Source organism: Myotis brandtii, unplaced genomic scaffold, assembly GCF_000412655.1.
Source record: "Myotis brandtii unplaced genomic scaffold, ASM41265v1 scaffold105, whole genome shotgun sequence".
NCBI classification, from domain to species: domain Eukaryota; kingdom Metazoa; phylum Chordata; class Mammalia; order Chiroptera; family Vespertilionidae; genus Myotis; species Myotis brandtii.
Window position 1 is genome coordinate 1,098,022 of NW_005353538.1, and position 7,829 is coordinate 1,105,850.

The window sequence follows — 7,829 nt, forward strand, 5'->3', positions numbered from 1 at the left end:
TCACCTCCTAGGCCAGTATCTTTCCTGACAAAGTCAACCTTTACCTTCACTGAGCCTATTGCCTTTTTGCATCTTCTAAGATAACATACCTATGAAATGTCAGGGTAACTTGTAACGCCTCCCCTCACCCCCCCCCCTGGGGCACAACCAAATGCTCCTGGGAACCAGGACAGAGACCATAAATTCCTTCATTGTCATTGGGGATGTTAACTATCCTGCACCCACCTAAGTAAAAGAAGTATGTGTCTATCATCTTACTTTTATCCAATCCCCCCCTTTTGATTTCTCCCGCCTCCCTAATCTATCACCAATGGATTTCATGAAACCCACCTACGTCTCCTCCTTTGATTGCAATGTATAAAAATAAGTAAAAAACCGCTATTCTCCAGAGCATGAACCCAATCCATTGAGGTTCTGCTTCCCAGCAATTGTCGGCAGTTTGGCTCAAATAAACTCACAAAAATTCTTTACAGGTTTGACTGTTTTTTTACATTAACATTACTCGGCGTAGTCGGCAGGATTCCAAAGAAGCTCACCCAGGGCCATCCAGCGGACCGGACCTGGTGCTAGGATCCAGCAAAGGGCCCATTGAGTCCACTGGTGCCCTGCCAATTGGGTGAACTTGGGTGAGTTGTCTCTTGGATCCAGGACCTTCCCTTGCTTTTGGTATAGGGCCTGACTTTATTTGAGCTGTTTTAAAATCCTTGAGGTGGAACTAAGGTTAAGGGTTGACAGGACCCAGGCTAAGGCAGGAGTGGAGGAAAAAATGGGTTGCTGGGTTTGATTTTGGCTTTTCAATTGGAATTGCTTTCTGAGAGTCTGAGTAAAAAAACCCTATGCCATATAAATGAGCTGAATTCATTCAGCCCCAAAGATAAAGGGGCACATCCTCCCCCAGTCCGATTCTGGGGTGTTCTTAGGCGACTAAGAATCTTTGTGGAGGTGTCAGAAGTGCAGGAGCCCCATAGGGAAGTCCCAACTCAACAGTAATTAAGTAACTGGCTCGTCCAGGGGGCCCCCATAAGGCTTGGTCTGCCCGGGCCCCGAATCTTTCCTGTGGTTTTAGACAGCGGGGAGAGAAACTGAGTCCACACTTGACCCACTGCATAACATGTCCAGAAAATTTGCTCAGACTACAGATATCCATAAATAAATAAAAATTAACTCGGGAAATTGTGCCGCCAAGGCCAGAAGCTCCCAAACCCCAGCCCTCATTTAATACTCCCGATAGGAAGCCTTTACTTGCAAGTGCTTTACAGAAATGGCAAGTTTTAACTAGAAAATATCAACTTAGAAATGGCCAAAATGCAGTTTTCTTTGGGTACCTACATTAATATTTTGCATGCAGAAATTAGAAAATGCTGGCTCTGAAATTAAACTGAATGACTATATGGGAAGCATATCTTGATTTGGAAATTAGAAGCTTCGAAGGAGAAGCATAGAAAAAAAAATTCTTCCAAAAAAAGATGGAAATTAACAAGAAATTTTAGAGACTGTCTCAGAACTATTCTTTTTTTTTTTTTTTTCTCGGAACTATTCTGAAGCTAATAAATGCCAACACCCCATTTCCCCCTTCCTTTCTGAGCTTCCCTGTCTGGACTTGCCCTTTCCCCTCCTTCTCCCTTCCCCTTCCGGCTCCTCTACTACCACTGACTTGAAGGAAAATGAGAAGAGGGATTCTAACAGCTCCCTTTGGGAAAAGCTGGTCTCAGCTAGAGAGGAATCAGCAATTGTTCCCGACTTTACCCAGGACCCTGATGGATTCACAAAAACTTAACTGTCAGAACATGTGATCCTGGGTATTCTGACCTGTCCTGGTTTCTGAGAGCAAGCAACAGAGTTACTCAGTAAGGTCTGCTGTGAAACTGTAGAGGAGTCTTTTGCTGTAAAAAGCCAGGTCACCATAAGAAAGATGGTTTAAAAAGAAAACCTGAAGTGTGATTTACAAAGAGAAAACAGAAGCGGGCATAGGGCTGCCCCAGGGCTATGCGAGGGTATTTCCCCTTCTTACTAACTCTTTAGGAGAAATTGAAATTACCATAAAAGGGGAAGTTCCTAAGGGCCTTGTAGACACTGGGGCTACTTTATCCGTTCTTAACCCTGCCCATGTCAGTTTCCCTCTCCCTTGGAGTAAAGCTTCTGTACAGATGGTAGGGTGTCTAAGCAACCAATGGCTGTTTTAAAATCAGAACCTGTCCCCTTTCAATGAGGGCACGTTAAGGGGCAACATATTTTACTGGTCAATTCGGTCCCAATTCACCTGATAGAGATTTTTTAAATCAGTGATGCCCACTATAAAGTGGACAATGGAGAGGTTTGGCCAGTTACCGGCACCCTTAAGTGCAGTGCTCCCCTGCAGCTGACCTTGCTTCCCATTCCCAGGGACGTGAACGGAGAATGAGGCTTTCTGAGAGCAACGTCTTTTCCATACATGCAAGCCCTTATGAGTCAGAAACGGCATCAGCTACATGCTACCTGTAAACTAGATCTCTAATTGCTACAGAGCCGCAGGGAAAACTACTCAAATAGAAAGAACCGTTCAAAATGGGTGAGTTAGTCCTTTTGCCAACATTTGCCAATCCTTGAGGAAATGAAGTACTGTTCTTGTTTTACTCTGCAGTCTCTGCAGGGCCAGAGGTGTGTGGCTCCGAATGTCAGAGCCCACTGAACCCTTTTACATCCCCTGAAACCTCCCCTGTTCAGCTCAAAATGCTGCCATTGGCTTTCCAAAACCAACACCCCAGGACCTCTCAGATGCAAACGCCTGGAACGCTGGTCGGGCCATTTTAAAATACGACCTCTGGAAGAGAGCCACCCAAACAAGTCACTGTTAGCTTATTCCAACCACTCCTTCCTAAATTAGTACATTTCAATTAGGTTATTGAATTTCTAGATATTTTGAAATAACATGAAATACTGAAACATTGATTGCTAAGTAAGTCTTTAAATTCGCCTGCTTTTGTCTTTTGCTGAAAGTCTGTAATATGAATTTAAGCTTCTGATAGAATGTCTGGTGCTTGAAGGTGTGTTTCTTGAAAGTGAGAGTGTGTTTAAAATGTGGTCATAAACGTCAATCTAAGGAATACTGGTCACTTATTTTATTTTATTCTGGTTATTATTGGCAACTGAGGCTTCTAAGAGTTAAAAGTTCAAATTAAGTTGGGATAAATTACATGGTTGTGATAATAGAATGCATGAGGTATGGAAATTTATTTTCGAGGAAAAAATTCTTGTGTTTTCTCTGCAAAAAGTAGTAGTTCGAATTATGTTAGGGTCTTTATGTGTTTGGTCTTTATGTGTATGTGTTTGTGTATTGCATGAGGTAAATTTTCAGCCTCCGGATGACATTACGAGGGTCTCTAGTATCTATTATAAAGGACCTACCTTGGACAAACCTCTGCAAGAACACCTCTGTAATAATTTCCCTCGTAGAACTATATATAGATTTAATCTAGATGAATATTGTCTAAATATAGGAATAGATGAAATTAACTTCCCAGAAGAAAAATGAGAACTTCTGGACAATAGCAGATACTTGTGCCCCCTCAGATCCTCCCTTGTACTTTTGTTCCTAGTGTGTAATTGTTATATCAGATGCAAAAAAAAAAAACAAAAAAAAAACTTAAGACGAACAGCAAAAAAGACTCGGATCATGGTGGCTCAAAAATTAGAAATGATCCAGAATACTTTTTAACAAGGACATATAGGATGTGAGTGCCTCCCATTTACTTGCCTTTTATTTTGAATAATAATAATTTGACCTTGAATGCCATCTAAGGTTATGGTCTTGTCCCATCCCCTGTGGTCCACCCTGTTCAGCAAGACAAATGCTGACACTGAGACAGCAAACACAGAAAACCAAAGGGGGGGAAAAAGGCTCAGAGCATTCCTGCCAGGAAGAGAAGACAAGGTGGCCTCTCATTGGAAGAAGAGGAAGAGGAGCGTGTCAGTGGGGAATCTGGAGGAAGCAGCAATGAGGAGGAAGACACCGCTGCAGAGCAAGAAGGCACCAGGTCCGAGGATGCAAGGAAAAAGGAGGAGGATGAACTGTGGGCCAGCTTCCTCAACGATGTGGCACCAAAATCAAAAGTGCCCCTGAGTCTACAAGTTAAAAAAAAGAGAAGAGACTGAAGAGACTACTTCAAATGAACTGTTGGTCAAAGCAGAAGAGCTAGAGAAACCTAAAGAAAAAGTTAAAATCACCCAAGTGTTTGATTTTACTGGTGAAGAAGTCAGGGTGACTGAGGAAGTGGATTATTACGTCTAAATAGGCCAAATCCTTCTTCGAGCAAAATGAGAAAGAAAAACCACAGACTAGTGTCCCTTCAATTCTGGCATCATCCCTGCTGGGTCAGGATTAAAAAGACCCAGTGGAATGAGTAGCCTTTTGGGGGAATTGGAGCCAGGAAGCAGAAGATGCACCCCAGAGAAGCCCAAATTGGACTGGGAGAGCTTCAAGGAGGAAGAGGGTTTGGTGAAGAACTAGCCATCCACAATCGAGGAAAGGAAGGGTACATTGAACGGAAAGCTTTTCTAGACCGAGTGGATCACAGGCAGTTTGAAATTGAGCGAGATCTCAGGCTGAGCAAAATGAAACCCTGATGGTGTGGGGGACATCGGTAGCAGCTTACTCCTGTTTACAAGGTGAGCTTCCTGTGGGCCTGTGAAATGTCTCTAGCGTTTCTCCTCGACTGTTTCCCAGCAAGACCTTTTTTTCTACATTGAATTTCTGTCTTTATATCTTCATCTCACATGGTTTCATTCATTTTTACTTTTAAAAGTTTGTTCTTGCCCTAACCGGTTTGGCTCAGTGGATAGAGCGTCAGCCTGCGGACTCAAGGGTCCCAGGTTCGATTCCAGTCAAGGGCATGTACCTTGGTTGCGGGCACATCCCCAGTGGGGAGTGTGCAGGAGGCAGCTGATCGATGTTTCTCTCTCATCGATGTTTCTAACTCTCTATCCCTCTCCCTTCCTCTCTGTAAAAAATCAATAAAAAATAGATTAAAAAAAAAAAGTTTGGTCTTAAATAAAAGTTGGTCCTATAAAAAAATAAAGAACCATTAAAGACTCTTGAGCAGGACAGTGATGTGACTGTGGTAGGGGCAGAAATAGAATATTGGGGACCAACTATAATTGTAAGAAATATGAATTATGTTCTGTTAACCGTGATTGTTTTGTTCTGATTGAAGAAGGCACATTCTAACCTGGTGGGACCTGGGAGCTCACCTGGAAGTACAGCCCATCCTCCCTATCAGGGAGCTGCCTATCTATACTAATAAAAGGGTAATATGCTAATTAGACTGGACATCTTCCAGACATCCTTCCGGACAAAGCCACAGTGGCGGGGCCAAGACAGAGGCAACCAGACCGGCAGGGGAGAGCAGTTAGGGGCGACCAGGCCAGCAGGGGGTGAGAGTTAGGGGTGACCAGGCAGGCAGGCAGGTGAGTGGTTAGGAGCCAGTGGTCTCCAATTTCGAGAGGGATGTTCGACTGCCAGTTTAGGCCCGATCCCACAGTCGGGCATCCCCCGAGGGGTTCCAGATTGGAGAGGGTGCAGGCTGGGCAGAGGGACCCCCCCGCCCAGTGCACAGAATTCGTGCACCGGGCCTCTAGTCTATATATAAAAGGCTAATATGCTAAATGTCCGTCTGGATAATGATGTCACGTAGCAACGCCCAGCTTCCTCTCCCTAGTGACTAGCCTCCTTGGAGTTTCTTCAGCTCAGGAACACTACTTGCTGTATAGCCAGGTAGAAACATTTTATACTGTAACCAAATGTCTGTGAAACATTTTCCCGTGCCTCATCTCATTTGATCCTCACAGAAGTCCTGGAGTAGGTAGATAGGAGACTTGGTGAAATCCTATTTTCTTTCCATTAGTTGGAGATTTAGAAAGCTTAGAAACGTGACCCAACTGAAAAGAAGAAATGGTGGACCTTGAAAATGACTTCAGGTTTTCTCACTGCACAGAATATAGTCAAACACTGCTGCAGTTAAATATTTTACCCTTTGTTCTCCCTGTGTGATCTACAATAATAATCTGCTTCGTGTTGATATTTACTGCTGTGTTGCTGACAATTACCTGAAAGAGAAGTTGGGGTGTTTCACTGGGCTGGAAAAAAGCTAAATCAGAAAGCAGGTCTAATTAAGCAAGTTTGTTTATATATGTATATATATATATATCCTATATAATAAGAGGCTAATATGCAAATTGTTCCCTTGACCGGGAGTTTGACCAGGGTGTGGGGCCAGCCAGCCAACTGCCTGCAGCCTCTCCCCACAGCTGGCTCCGCCCCCAATTGCGATGGGGGGGCCCAATTGGGGCGGGCCAGCAGGACCCCACCTGTGCACAAATTCGTGCACCGGGCCTCTAGTGTGTGTATATATATATATACATATATATATATACACACATATATAGATAGATAGATAGGTAAAGATATAGATATAGATATAGATATAGATGCACGCATGTATTTTGATCTGTCATTGTCAATCGTAAATTTGGTTGACACTTCTATTATAGAGAAAGGGTGAATAGCAATATTAATATATTTCTTCTAATTCATTTCCTTTCAATGTGCATGAATTCGTGCACCAGGCCACTATTTATCATTATAAACAACCTGGGGAAGATTAACAACCTTGTTGCCGAAACCAGAGCTACCAGCCCTTTGAGGACCCCAGCCCTTTGCATATCACTAGGCCCTTTGAAGACCCCCAGTCTTTGCAAAGCTCCAGACCTGTAATCTGCCCATTTGGCATACCCTCTGCCTACTTCTCCCTGTAATCTTTGTCCTTCGACCATAAGCAGTGGCTTATGGTGGGGTGCAGAGCAGATTTCTGTGGGTGACCTGCTACTCTCCCACGCTGCCGGCAGGATCAGAATAAACACTCATATGTGATTCAACCCTGCCTCTGCTGAATTGGCTCAAGTAGTGACAGGCAGTGCGAACCTATTGGCTGTCCCGTCACAACGGGAAAAAGTACGCTGGTGCAAGTATATCGAGAGGGGAAGAGGTAGGAGGTCCAGGAATCTCACCAGCAGGGAAAAAGCAGATTATTTCTGCTTGCTGTTTAGAAGGGATAGAAACTTGAGCATGAATCTAGATTAAGGGGAAGAACTAGCAGAGAGGAAGACATTAAAAATGTAAGGGAGCCCACAGGTATGGCTCAGTGGTTAAGCATCGACCCATGAACTAGGAAGTCAGGGTTTTATTCCAGGTCAGGGCACATGCCCAGGTTTCAGGTTCAATCCCCAGTTGCGGGGTGTGCAGGAAGCAGCTGATTGATAATTCTCTCCCATCACTGATGTTTCTCTCTCTCTCTCTCTCTCTCTCTCTCTCTCTCTCTCTTCCTCTCTGAAATCAATAAAAACATATTTTTTAAAAATAAAAATGTAAGGGAAAGGGAGTAGCTGATAGAATATTTTATTTAAAAAGAGAAGTATGTAAGGACCAGGATAGCCTTACAGCTAAAGTGTGATGTCATTCTCTAAGACAGGAACAAACAGAAGTCTGTCTGGGGGAGGAGGAGAGCTAATAAAGCTTCTATGTATGGCTTTGATCTGATGTGGACTTTAGAAGAAAAGGTTTGGAATGCTGCTGTAGGAAGTAAGTGTCCTTTAAGAACAGTGGTTCTCATCCTTGGCTGCACATGAGGATCTTCTTGGAAGCCTTAAAACAAAAATGATGCTGGACCCCCAGCCCCAAATGTTGGAGGCAGAAATAGAATATTGGGGACTAGCTATAGTTATAGGAAATATTAATCATGCTCTGTTAACCGTGATTGTTTTGTTCTGATTAAAGAAAGCACATTCTAACCTGGCCG

The 7,829-nt window shown here is 43.6% G+C and overlaps 1 pseudogene; it reads left to right on the forward strand.

The window, feature by feature from the left end:
* Nucleotides 1–3,827: 3,827 nt before the first annotated feature.
* LOC102245853 lies at nt 3,828–4,607 on the forward strand (annotated as a pseudogene).
* The last annotated feature ends 3,222 nt before the right edge of the window (nt 4,608–7,829 follow it).